The sequence below is a fragment of the Euphorbia lathyris genome, chromosome 1 (assembly GCF_963576675.1).
Source record: "Euphorbia lathyris chromosome 1, ddEupLath1.1, whole genome shotgun sequence".
Taxonomy (NCBI): Eukaryota; Viridiplantae; Streptophyta; class Magnoliopsida; order Malpighiales; family Euphorbiaceae; genus Euphorbia; species Euphorbia lathyris.
The window spans coordinates 39,212,728-39,226,655 of NC_088910.1; the positions used below are offsets into that span (position 1 = coordinate 39,212,728).

At 41.8% G+C, this 13,928-nt stretch overlaps 1 long non-coding RNA gene across 1 annotated transcript; it reads right to left on the bottom strand.

Moving 5' to 3' along the window:
• Positions 1–8,017: 8,017 nt before the first annotated feature.
• On the bottom strand, positions 8,018–9,205 carry LOC136231602 (uncharacterized). Its single transcript, XR_010690023.1, has 3 exons — positions 9,091–9,205; positions 8,446–8,603; positions 8,018–8,336 (listed from the first exon to the last, which is right to left on the bottom strand). It is a non-coding gene; the product is annotated as an uncharacterized lncRNA (long non-coding RNA).
• Between the last annotated feature and the right edge of the window lie 4,723 nt (positions 9,206–13,928).

A 13,928-nucleotide genomic window follows, 5' to 3' on the forward strand; every position in this document is an offset into this window, starting at 1 on the left:
TAATTTTAAGACTTGGGAGACATGGTTCTCCTTCTTTTGTCCGTCTCTTTTCTTTTTTTCTTTTCTGTTTTTCCTTTTTCTTTTTCTCTTTTTTTTTCTTTTTGGATAGTAACGCTCAATCACTTCTTAGCCTTTTTGTTTGCTACTATGATGCCATAAACAAAGATAAAGCGCTAGAAGAAAACAAAGGCTCAATGTGAGCCTTGCAAAAACTCGGGTTAAGTAACAAACCAAGTGATGGTTTGCAAAAATTGGGTTAGAACGAAAGAAAAATCTGCAAACTACAAAAATACAGGCTCAAAGTGGCTTCCTAGAGTAGATGAAAAAGAGAAAATAAGGTAAAGAAAAAGGTTAATTCTAATGAGGCTGATTCATCATTTAACATCTCAAGTCATCGCATTTAGGTTGAACTCAGTACTAGGTGCAAAATCTGTAATCTTTCCACAAGTCAAAGCATTCACACAAAAATGTCAAGAAAAAGAGCTTTTTGATGTTCGCTCTTAGGCTCAAATTCAACTCACAATTCTTTGGGTTTCAATTTTGTGCTTACTAGTTCTCCCTAAACTCAAGTTTAATATCACATGTCTTCAATTCTTAAGTTATCTACCTAAGTAATGATTTTAGCATTTCTTCAAAAGTAGGGTCTAAATGCAAACTTTAGCTCATGCTTTTACAGATTCAAGGATTGTGTCCTACACCTAAACTAGTAGTCATGCAATTTTAGATTCGGTTCTCAGCCCTCAAGGAAAAATAACGAAGTTTAGATTCGAAGGAGGTTCACGGTTTTAGGTCCTAAACATGCAAAAACATAAATAAAACCCAAAAACGCTAAACTAAACTAGACACGACGCAACAAAAATTTAAAAATTATACAAATTTTTGTAAGTTTGTCTATCCCTCCTCCTCACACTTAAATCATGCAATAAGTTCCAACATTGCATATAAAACACTAAAACGCATGTGAAAGAAGTTAGGGTGGAGAAGACAACTTACTGATCAGCCGGGGGGTATGGCCACGACATGTTGTAGCGCTCACAGTAGTCTGCCGCTACGTATTCAAGACATGTGAGCCTCCGGTCCATGTTCTGCTCAAAGTTAATGAACCGTTGGTCCATTTGTTAAATAGTGTTAAAGGTCCGAAGGTTAAGGTCTCTCATTTCTGAAATCATGGTGTTGATGGCTTGGAATTGGGCCTCCGTCCCCGGCTTTTGGTGTTCCATTTGGTCTCCTGCTGTTGCAGCTTCTTCTCCCTCAGGTTCTTCTTGTTCTCTCTCTCTCTCTGTTGTGGTGGGTTTCGTGCTTGTTTTCGCGCCCTCCCGCTTGAGCTTGCTCCTCCAGATGGGTTCCTATTTAAAACTGCATGAAAGGTAGATCTTCCCAGAAATGTGGAGTTAAGCAAGGTGGGGTGGAAACCATCTTCGTTAATTACCAAATCTTTGAATTGGTTATCAAGGAAGTTGGTTACCAAATGTCCAAGACCAATTGACCCGCGTTTCCTACTTGTTTGGCTTTGAAAGCCTTCAAAGATGGCTTTGACATTATCAACGGGTTTATGATTGGCTACACACCATAATATGAGCAATTCTGTGCTCGAGACCTTATTGCTCTCGTTTTTGCCCAGCAAGTTGTGAGCTACAAACTTGTGTACAAGGTTTAACATTGGGTCTAGGAGAGAGACTGGGCTAGCAGTGCGGGAGTCATACTCTGATGAGCCTGTTAACTGGAGCCAAGCATCATCTGGTGTCATGGGTTCCTCGAAACCCGAGACTACCTCTGGGTGGTTGTAGACTCCCATCAAGGCTGCTATCACAGTATCACTGAGACGATAGGGTCTACCGTCCAGTCTGAAAGAATAATTAGGGCCTTCTTTCTGACCTAATTTTTTTCCTTTTGCAGGTGGGAAGTCGTGGGGCCGATCGTGGTTTCGTGGGGCCGGGAATCAGTTTTTTTACTGATTCCCGCAGGTCAGCTCGTCGAGCAGGGCGAGCTGGCCTCCAGCTCGCATGAGCAGGCCTCTGAGGGCCTACGTGACGGCGAGCTGGCCTAAATAGGCCAGTTCGACGAGCGGTTTTTCCCGGCACGCCTCTACGCGGTCGCTGGATGTCCCAAAATGTATTTTTCGCCCGAACTTATCCCTGTGCATGCACGAAAACTCCAAATAGAATTAGTCCCAAGGCTAAATTGACCCGCCAATCGCTCATTTTAAGCAAACGCTCCGTTTGGTGTGACTTTTGGCGGATCAATTATCTATAAAAGATAATGGAATTATAACATACATGCCATTTTGGCCATATTTGCCTAAAATGATTAGAAAATGAGCCTCAACAACGAAAAGTAAATAAAACATTTCCAATTTCTAACTAACTCACACAAAAGCATATAAATGCGAGAATTGCTCGCTTATTCATGAAATAACGCTAAAAACCGTCCTAAAACCATACCCAAAGATATGGGTTTTTGACCCCTATCAGTGTGCGAATCGGCGGGGCTGGCACTGAGCAGCATAATGCACCTCCTTTCCGCGGGATCGGTCCCCCCTGCGCTCAAGGTTTTCTCACTCGACCCGAGATGGGAAAGGCATCGGGGCCTCCTTGCGTGCCCGACCCTCGCCTCGTGCCTCTGCGGTTGGTCTGCTCTTTTCCTGTTTGTGTGGGTCTCCTCTGGCTTTGTCTCTTTCGGATTCTTCGTACCCTGTCGGCCGGTCGCAATCGTCATACCGAACAAAGGTCTGTGCTATGGTCATTAGTTCTTCGAAGGATCGCGGCATCTTTCTGAAGCACTTCTGCTTTAGGGGCTCACACGAGGTCCCTTTCGCTAAGGCATCATGAGCCACTTCGAGGTTGAGGCCTTTGACCTGAGAGGCCATATGGTGGAACCTGGAAAGAAAGTTGTGTAGTGGCTCGGTTGCTCGCTGCTTGAGCCCATTGAGGTCCGAGCTGATCTTCGTTACCTTCACCGCCGCGGCGAAGCGAGAGAGGAAAAGGTCCTTTAGGAGATCGAATGAGTCAATTGATTCAGGGGCTAGCCCTCGATACCACTCTTGGGCACTGGATGAGAGTGTGGTGGGAAAAACTTTGCACATGATGTCCTCGTCTTTTGAATATAAGTTGATGGTACTCATGAAAGATGCCACGTGGTTGTTTTGGTCTTCGGTTCTTGAGTATTACGACAGGCGAGGAGCCTTCCAGTCTCGTGGGAACCTTGTCTCGATGATCCTTTGCACCAGCGGTGTCTTACTAGATGTGATGCTTCATCCCATGACGCCTCCGAGGGCTCTCTTGTCTAGGAAGCGCTGGATCTTTAGTTCCAACATGTCTTCACTGCTTGCGGCTGGCGTCTCTTCGCGTCGCGCACCGCTTTCTCCGGCCGTGGCAGCTCCGGCCCCTCTTCCCGCGGACACCCCGGGTCCCAAGGACCCCCCCAGAGGCGCGCCTTCCCTTTGTATCTCTGTTGCTTCTTTGAGGTACTGCCAGATCTTAGCATTTTCCTCCTGCAAGCTTCTCTGTTGTTCTATGATCTTCATCTGAGCCGCCGTATGGACAGCTTGAGTGGTCTGAAAACCTTGAATTGCACTGAGGAGTTGGGTGGTATTGTAAGTCTCTTCTTCTTCTGGGCTCACCTCCTCCATTAGTGGTCCCAGGTTTTTAGGGGAAATTGGAATGGTCAGTCCGGAACGTTCGATGTTTGTCATAGAGCTGGTTGCTCCCGCCTCCGACGCCTGCGATGGAGCGGACTCAGTTGGCGTTTGCATCTTGCTGGAGGCTCCGAGGTCACTTGTAATCCACGCTCACCGCACCAAATAATCAGGATACGCGAAACAGTGATCCGAGCTCTCTCCGAGAAAGGTGCTCGTGTTCTCCGAGGGTCGTCTCTGCGCGGGAAGCGGTCCCTGGATACACTCCGACGATCAAGATAGTTAGTCGCTCAAGAGAATTATATATTTGCTAGTAAACGAGTTAGAAAGTATGTTACCCGATCTCCCTGTCTTGGTTGTCTCCTCTTTATTTATAGTGAGTCCTCTTGGGCCCTTGAGGTCTTTCGCCCCTTGGCCACTGGGCCCTGCTGGGCCTATGGGCCGTTTTGGCCCTCGGCTCATATTCCGAATCAATTATTATAAGAGATAAGGTACAAATTTAGTCCTGATTATTACAAGAGAACAATTAGCATTCACGCATAAAATAGTGCAATTTTCAGCCTAACGTTTATCCGTTGGTACAGTTTCAAGCTTAATTGACGAAAATGAGGTTTTTTTTATGTGTAATTTCAAGTTCCATCCTCGCTCCAACCTCCATCGTTTCGGTCACTCAATATTGTTTGAAGTTGCACATTTTATGTTAATGAAAAAAACTCATTTTTAATTAACTAGAAAATTGCAATGTTTTCTACATGTAAGCTAAATTAGTAGTGTAGTAGTAACAAGTATACTAACTAAAATTATTTGCGTACTAAAATAACGATTATCTATGTCATGTGAAACTGCAAGAAGTAAATATGTATATTATTTTTTAAATTGAATTTATATATTGACACTTAAATTTAAGAAAAAAAATTGAAATTGGTTAATAATAATGATGAGAAAAAAATTAAATGGTTACTTTTCTTGTTGAATATATAAACTGTCAAATAATGCACCTCTATAAAAAAAATTACAATTGAAGAAATTAAAAGTCGCTAAACTATCTAGTTGTTTTTTCCGACTGTCAGGATTCTCTTCTGTGGCTTCTTAGCTCTCCGATGTATCTAAAAAAAATCACTTAGCCAAAATTTATATATGTTCTATATTTTATAAATTATCTATATATGTAATGACAAATTTTTTTTTATTTATCTATTAAATTTGGTTCGGTTATTACATATTGATATTTTTTTCAGTAGCCAAACTGATATCCAATTACCAAACTGAGTAAAAATTAAAACTGAATCGAACCAGAATGTTAAAATAACCGAACCAAATTAAAATTTCAGTTCGGTCATCCATTCAGTAATAAGTTACACGTAATTTTTTTCACTCCTGATTTGGTCAATGTTATAAAACTCGGACAGACCGACCAATTTGACCAGTCAAATTGGAAACTGACCAAATATCCAATCCGAACCTAATTGATTTTATTAAGTCTCATCAAACCGAACAGATCTGGGTCTAATTGGGACCCAACGATCCGATTGAGAAGGTTTTTAATTATTTATTCGGTTTTTTTAATGAAATCAAACTTTAATCGAAAAACTAAATTGATCAAAAAGAATTTGCATTTTAAAATAAAAAAATATAAAAGTATAGAGTGGTCCGAGGGATCTCATTTCGGTGCGGTATTCGCATTGTCCACATCGTACAAATACACATCTAACCCGATGGTACTTCATGTGAGTGAGTGTTTCCCTTGGTAATTGGTTAAAGACTTGTAAATGCTCTTTACTTATAAACTAGTGAAAATTCTCATTTATTTCCTATATACGAGGATGCTTAATTTTCTTTTAACCTCTTTAAAACCATTTCAAGCGGTTCACTTTTAGCATCAATTTCTCATAATGAGTATGCTAAGTCACATTGAATTCTTTTTTTATAGAATATTTTGAAATATATAATTTATAAAAGTAATTTCAAATTAACTATATATATATATATATATATATATATATATACTATTTATTTATTTATTTTATTATGTCCTTCAGTCCAATCAATCTGAATCATCCGGTCTGACCAAGTGACCCTTGATCTAACTATAATTCGGATTTCAGGCAAGTACGATGGATACCACCAAAGTCGGGATGGATTAAAGTAAATACTCAAGGGAACCTGGTTCTACAGGTGCAAGGGGCATATTCCATACTGGAAGGGGTTTTCCACGATGGTGTTTTGCGCTTCCAATCCATGTCAGCTTCGCACATATCGCTAAGATGAGGTTGATTATTTTTGCTATTGAAATGGCATGGGAGAAGTAGTGTCACCGTCTATGGATTGAGTCAGATTCGATCATGGTTGTACAGCTCCTTAGACGTCGTTTGTCTCGAGTTCCGTGGTTGCTATATAAAGAATGGCTGCACTTCCTTGCACTTTGCTCACAGATGGAGGTTATAATCACACACATATATCACGATCGTGCAACAGATTCCTTGGCTCGTTTAGGTGTCACGGCTCCAAACTTAATTTGGTGGCACTATGCACACGATTTTTGTCAATCCTTTATTTTTGATGATCTATGTAACGTTGCACACTTATGCCCGTCTTTAGTTTCTCTCATTGTACTATTTTTTTTATTTTAATATATTTTTGGTTTGGTCGAGGAAGCGCTAGGGGGTGCCAACATAGTTGGGATGTCCGAATGCTTTCTTAGGCTTCGCCCCAGTCTTTATTCACAAAAAAGAAATGCTACTGTGATTAGTGACGGATAAGAAAATATAGTTGCGATGTAACAACTGGCCTAACAACTTTCACAATAGTCCAAACTACGCTATTGTACGAGAAAAGCAAATATCTAATAAAACAGGCAAATTTATTGTATTTATAAAAGGAGGAAGCTAAAGTACAATTGTCAAAATTATAGATTTTTTTAGGTGATGTGGCTAAATGAAGAAGCATTAGCTTATGTATAGTTTTCTTAACTATTTAAGATTATTCTATTTCTTAATTACACTTTTCCCAACGTTCTTTGTGAAGCATTTTACTAATAAATTGGTTTGGTTTAACATTTATTTAACCAATTACTACTTCTCCATCCTTATCTATAAAACTTTCTTTTCGAAAAAGATATGTTAATCTCGCGTCCATGTCGCCCTTTATGCATAACATGTATCGCTTCCTTGGGTATAATGTCAAATCTCTCGATGATATGGTAAAACTAAACTCAGGAATCTCTGTTAATTGTTGAAATTACACGTCATTCTTTTCTATCACAGGGTAGGTAGTTTACTTGTGCTGTTAGACAAGAAAATAAAGTTGTAGTGCACAACGGAGCAGTTAAAGCGTCGAAAATAATTGCTGATCTTGTGGAGCCTTTGGATGGTGTTGTCTATATTGATCTCAATTTTGACCTATATTAATAGCCAGATCCGAAGTTCTGTGAGGTATGATTTTTTTTCTTTGTTTATTCACTCTTGATATTTCTCAATTTAAGGTTGAATTTAATCGCTAAGATGGCACATTTGATTCCGATATTTGTTGATGTGGTTGCAGATGAAAGCATAGAATTTAATAGAGAAGGCAAAGGAGGAGATTCAATCAGCTATTTAATTTTTTTTTGTTTATGCTTAGAACTCAATCTCAATGGATTCTAGTTCAATATCTATTTTATATTTGATTCTTCCTCAAAAAAATTCCAAAGAGATGACATATATACTAACTTCATGTTGATTTTTGAGGGTTTCTTATAGAGTTAATAAGAAATAATAGGTAATAATAAGTAAGCACTTTGAAGATGGTGGGTAAAATCTTATATTTTGGTTCCGATTTGGAAACAATTAAATTTATGGGAAGTCTTAAGAATTTTGGAAAAATATCAATTTAGTCTCGACCTACAAAAAAAACACTATTTAAACCTCAACGTTTGTGAAATGATGCAATTATAACATTGAGTAATGGAAGTTTGAGCTAAATTTGTACAATTTCATAAAGATTGAGACGCCAAATTTCGTTAAATGAACCTTTATTTATTTGTTGAAAAATTTAATTCAATTAGATTGGAAGTGGTTGGATGGAAAGAAATATGCTCAATTTTCAGATTCATACTCAATTTTCTAAATTTGTTTGCTACGACTGATACTTGCAATAATAAAATATTCATAGCAGAATCAAATGTCTCAGAATCAAAAATAGCATCCATATGTTGGATAGACACAAATTGGTCTCAGACAAGTAACTGCTCTGAAAGTCAAGATTTCACCAAACCAATATATATATATAAATTGGAAAGGTTATACTCTTATCTTCTAGTCTAGGACAAGCAATTAGCTGCAGACACTCTGAACTTCAAATAGAATAATATCAACGGAAATACTAAATAATTCGGTAGTTGAAAATGCTACGAGGTGAAACTGTATAACATGAGAACATGCTAAATCTCAAAAGCATATGTTACAAACTAAAATCAAATAGATGGCTTTCAGAAAGTACATTTTTATAGTATATTTAAAACAAAAACAACTAGAAATACAAACCAAAGAACAACTAGATAATCAAGGACGTGTAGTCGCTTCCATCTAGTTTCACGATTAAGATACTCATCAGCATCAAACAGTCGCCTCTCTCCACTATAGGAACACGGGCTAGGAGAAACATCAACTCCATCCATTTCATACAGCCCAGTGTTCGTATCATCGGCAATGGGATGCTCAGCAGCCTAAAGAGTAAAAAACGTATACAAAATTAAGCTTAAATAGGCAGTATGGCAGGAATCACATAAACAATGCACATCAAATAACTGTCTATCACTGCAATTTAAATCCAACCTTCTTCTCTGCATCATGACTGATGAGTGGCTCTGAAAGGACCACAAATCTTAAATATAGTTTAGCCGAAACAATTGAAACTTAGCCAAAAACAAATCCAACTGCATGATACACTAAATACAAATCCAACTGCATGATAAACCAAGTGCCAACACAACCTGCATGATAAACTAAAGTGTGAGTTGAGGTACCTTGATGTAATTTACTCTTAACTTTTTTCGTATCTTTGGTATGATTTGAAGGGGTTCAAATAAAAGCCCTGTTTTGGAAAGAGGCTTGGGATATTGAAGGGCGTAAGGTTGTTGTGAGGGAGAATGGTTTAATATTGAAACAGATTGTTACAAATGTGTTGGTCATTATTCCTAAGCATGCTACTGCAGAAAGTTTAGGTGAGTTCAGACCTCAAAGCTTCACCAATAATGCAAGCATTTAGATTCATGTGTCCCCAAACAAAGAAGCTTTAGGACCAATCAATTTAAAAAGAATCATTAAGAAATCACATTTGACATTTGGTACTAAATATAAGATTAAAGGAGTCCCAAAAGCAAAATTTGTAAAAACAAATCCAACTAAGTGCCAACACAATCTGCTCCAATAAGCATTTAATTCAAATGGAAGGAAAGAAATAGGAAGATAGAGTCATACCTCAGGAACCGACATCGAGCACCCTCCAGAGGAACGCCTTCGATCAGCGGACTCAAAGAATTGAAGATCATGGAAGCTAACAACAGGAAACCCTCCAGATCCTCTGATCGTGGTAACAAACCTCGGCGTGCTGTCTTGCCCGATACGCCTCCGCGTGTTCGCCGAACGCCAATCAACGTGTTCTTCGCCCGAATTTATCCCTGCGCATGCACAAAACTCCAGATAACATTAGTCCAAAGGCTAAATTGACCCGCCAATCGCTTATTTGAGCAAACGCTTTGTTTGGTGCGACTTTTGACGGATCAATTAGCTTCAAAAGATAACGGAATTATTATATGCATGCCAATTTGGCCGTATTTGCCTAAATTGATCACAAAACGAGCCTAAACAACGAAAAGTAAATAAAACATTTCCAATTTCTAACTAACTCACACAAAAGCATTTAAATGCGAGAATTGCTCGCTTATTAACTAAATAACGCTAAAACCCGTCCTAAAACCGTACCCAAAGATAGGGGTTTTTGACCCCTATCAGTATGTCAGAGGGTTCTTCGCGGGGAGCCTTAAGACGACTGCTGCCAGTGACACCGGGTGATTTTACGCTTCGTGACGCCTCTCGGACGCGATCTGCGAAATGAAAAAGGCGAGTAGGGACAGAGGAGGAGGGCGGCGTCGTGGTTGGAAAGAAAAGGAAAAGCATCGTGGTGCGTGCGCCACCCAGTATTAAGTGGCCGTTAGGAGGAGTTGACGCCGGTGTTCTTGAAGTGACTATGGTGGTACCGGAGGGCATGATTACCGAAGATCGACCCTTAGCTTTAATTTACGAAGAGATGCGTGAGCGAGTGTGGACGCGGTCGCCGGGTGTGATTAGCATTGATGGTAAACGTTATGAGGGGAGGCAACGCCCGAAGAGGCCGGAGTCCTTTTCGGTGGATGATGCGTATAGAATCATAGTGTCCGCGGACTTGGCCGCCATCTCTGCAGTGTATCGATTAGGGCAGCCCTACGAGCTGGTTGCACTTGAATAAGATGATCGCGCTCACCACACGGGTGGAGCAAACGAGCTGGTTGTGTACGAGGAGCAATTGGAGTTAGGGATGCGGCTACCTCTTCTCCCCTTTTTTGTGGAAGTACTGAAGGAGTACGACTTGTGTCCCAGGCAGATCCATCCAAATGGGTGGAGGATGATGGTGGCGTTCTACTCGCTATGTCGATCGGCTGGATATCGAGCTACTGGGCTGATGTTTTACGAGTTCTTCCGTCCGAACAAAGGACCCCGATCACAACATGTGACCTTTTCGCACCAAAAGTTCAAGGTTCTTGGCAGGTTGAAGGATAAAGTTCCCGAGTATCGACATCGCTATTTCCTGGTGAGGAAGTTGGATGGCGATTTCCCTTTCCGGGTGTCATAGAATGGGGATCCCATGGACTCTAGTCGGTGGCTAAGAATGCGACCAATGTTACCATCCGAGGAGCACCTCGTAAAGTACCTAAAGGGTCTGCCAACGGATAAGGAACGTAAGAAAGATGTGGATGAGCTCGTTGGTCATTTCCTTACCGCTGGGTATTACATCTGGAACCAGTGGCGAATGGCTCAGCTATCTGGCTAGTCGCAGGCGGATTTTGAGAAGTGGAAACGTGGGTACAACTTTTCAGCCGGAGAGCTAGTGGAGTTGGAGGCGATAACTGTAAATGTTGTTGTCGTAGGTGAGGGGCCTCGGTTGTGGGTTTTGTTTTGCATGTGTTGCGTGTGTTTGCTTGAAATATATTGATTGTGTTGCTACTTATACAGGTCTAGGTGATCCTCGCGTGAGTATGGATTTCGACCCGAACGAGTTTAGTGTTGGCTTGGAGACTGCGGAGGAAGCATTCGCCATTGCATCAGGATCCTTGGCCTCCTTTTCTTCACTTGAGGATGCGAATCAAGTGGTTCAGAGCATGGGTGGGGTGCTTGCTACGCACGAGGACACTGATGTGACCGGTAACATACCGCAAGGTATGCCCGTGCTAGAAAGTGAGGCAAAGGAAGCTGCGAAGGTGATAGCTGCTAAACCGGAACAGGTCGGAAATCAGGTTTAGGGAGTGCTGACCCGAAAGCGTAAGAAAGATAAAGGTAAGTCAGTTGACGGAACTGAAGGCGAGAAAATGTGTGTTGGCGATGATACTGTTGGGGCAAGCGACGGCTCTAAGCGAGCATGTACTAACGATAGGACCGAGCTTTCAGCGGAGATGATGGGTCGGGTAGGTGATCACCCAGAGATGAGGAAAAGAATGGATATCAAGATTGCCAAGTTTCGTGAATACGTGATGGGGTTGTCGGTGCATTCGGACATGGCAACGTCGGATCTTGCGCGCGCGATGGCTCGCGTTGCTAAGGTACCCGTAGAAGTTCACCGAATGGACGGTGTGTCCAAAATGAACCTCGGAGTTGAAACTTTGTCAGCACTTGGTGTGGTAAGTACTCTTGACACGCTCGTTCAGATTCGCTTCTATTGACGGTGTCCTGATTTGTGTATTTTTATGCAGGCCATCCAAAATGCCAACACGGTATTTGACATGTGTGTGAATGATGAGAACTTATTTTGGGATATGGAGCAAGGTTTGCGGAATGCTGTGAAGGAGCTGGAATCGGCGAACGGGAAGCTAGCCACCACCGGAGAGTTTTTGGAGTGCCGTGAGGGTGAGATCGCAGTGCTGACCGAGCAGCTGAAAGTGGAGACAGGAGGCCGAGTGGAGCTGTCGAAGAAGTTAGCGCATGATGCTGAGGAGCTTCATTCTTACAAGGTGTTGCTTAAGTTGGCCATCTTATGGACCTGTCGAGTGAAGGAGAAGGTCGACGAGAGAGCTAGGCGAGCAGTTGCGTTGTCCGATGAGAATGAGAGACTCAAGCGAGAATTGGAGGTGGCTCAGAAAGAGGCTAGCGAGTTGCGTGCTCTCGCGGGACAGCGCGAGGAGAAGCTGATCAAAATGGATCAAATGATGCTTATTGTTGTTGCTCATTCTTCCGGGTATGAGATTCCTCCGGAGGTCATATTCTCTCTGAATGTGTATGATAAGGATGCCCAGGCGAAAGCCATAGATTTTTGTGGCCGTTTTAAGAAAAAATAGTTGTAAATGGAGATAGTATGCTCTTTTTGTTTCTTTTATTCAAAGATGTAATAATGTTTTGTACGGTTGGAATCTTTGGGGATCTTTTGGCAGCTAAATTTGAACATCATTTTGCATGTTGATTTGATTTGAGGTGCTTCGATGTGTTTGTCAAGTCTTGTCTATTCTTGCTATAAATAGGAGTTGGTTTTTGTCTGTGCTCCTCGTCCATGGGGCATTCTTGCTTAGTTTGTTCGTATCCGTATGCGTTTGTTTATTTCTATCTTCATTCGATGTCGCTTCGGGATATTGTGGATTTCGCTAAGGTGCTTGAGGTGCAGAAAGCCATCTCGGTGATGCCTCACCCTTATGTGTATTTTTCGCCAAGGGACGATCATGAGCTTGACCGAAAGGTGCAATATGCCTCTCCGGTGTGGATGAATCGGGGTGTTTCGCAGAGAAGTCAAAACAGGGAGAGTGAGAGTTCCGCTCCCTATACTAGGTCTACGACAGATTCGTGCGACGTGGTTGTCAGCGCCTTGTCTTCAACTGAGAAGAAAGCTTGGTCGCCGGACCGGATTGGTTTTCTGAACCCCGATGAGTCGGTCATGCCCGTGCCCAATCCTCATCCTACTTGGGTACGGAGGCTTCTGACCGATTAACTTGATAGAGTCATGAACCTTCCTCTAGAGATGGAAAACTGTCGTGCTGGACGCCATGCTTCGCCGACTCATCCCCATGGCCCGACATTTGTTGATCCTTTGAAACCTCGTAGTGTGGTTTTTCTTGAATTCTCTAGACAGGGCTTTCTTAGGCCTATTCCGGCCGATCCGGTGCATCGAATGACACACGTTGGGAAAGCATGTCTGTATCACAGGCAGAATGGGCACAATACTGATGAATGCACTGACTGGCGGGCAGTGCACCAGGCTTTAATGGATGCTGAAGCCATTCCGAATCCTGATTGTTCCACTGCACCGTTGTAGGAGATTGGTTTATTCTGTGTTTTGTTTCTGTGCTTTTTGTATTAGTGATTTCCTGGCAATCTTCCCAATCTTATGTAGCTTTGTTATGTTCAATGAAAAGCTGGAAGTTCGGATTTCCTTTTTTATTACTGCGACCAACGTCGATTAGCATAATCTTAGATGTGACTTGAGCGGGGACCGTATATAGTACCACGCTTTGTTAGTTTAATCTATAACAATATGTGATTGTTTGCGCGATTCGTCAAGAGGCGTTTCGAGGAGATTAGAAATAACGTGCTGAGTTTATTTCGTGCGAGGACCATGTCGGGTATCTCACTTTTTGGTTAATCGGTAACAACATGGGGTTGTTTGCGCGATTTAAGAGGCGTTTTGAGATGATCGATAAGCCTGGAAGTAACGTTTTGAGTTATTCAGTGCGAGGACCGTATTGGGTAGCTCCCTCCTTGGTTAATCGGTAACAACATGGGGTTGTTCGCGTGATTTAGGAGGCGTTTTGAGATGATCGAGAAGCCCAGGAATAATGTTTTGAGTTATTCAGTGCGAGGACCGTATTGGGTAGCTCACTTCTTTGTTAATCGGTAACAACATGGGGTTGTTCGCACGATTTAGGAGGCATTTCGAGATGATCGAGAAACCCGGGAATAACGTTTTGAGTTATTCAGTGCGAGGACTGTTGGTCCCTTATAACGTGACAAGTTAGTTCCAAGGGGGGGGGGGGATAGGAACTATTTAAAATTTTGTCCGTTAAGGCTGACTTCTTTTCTTA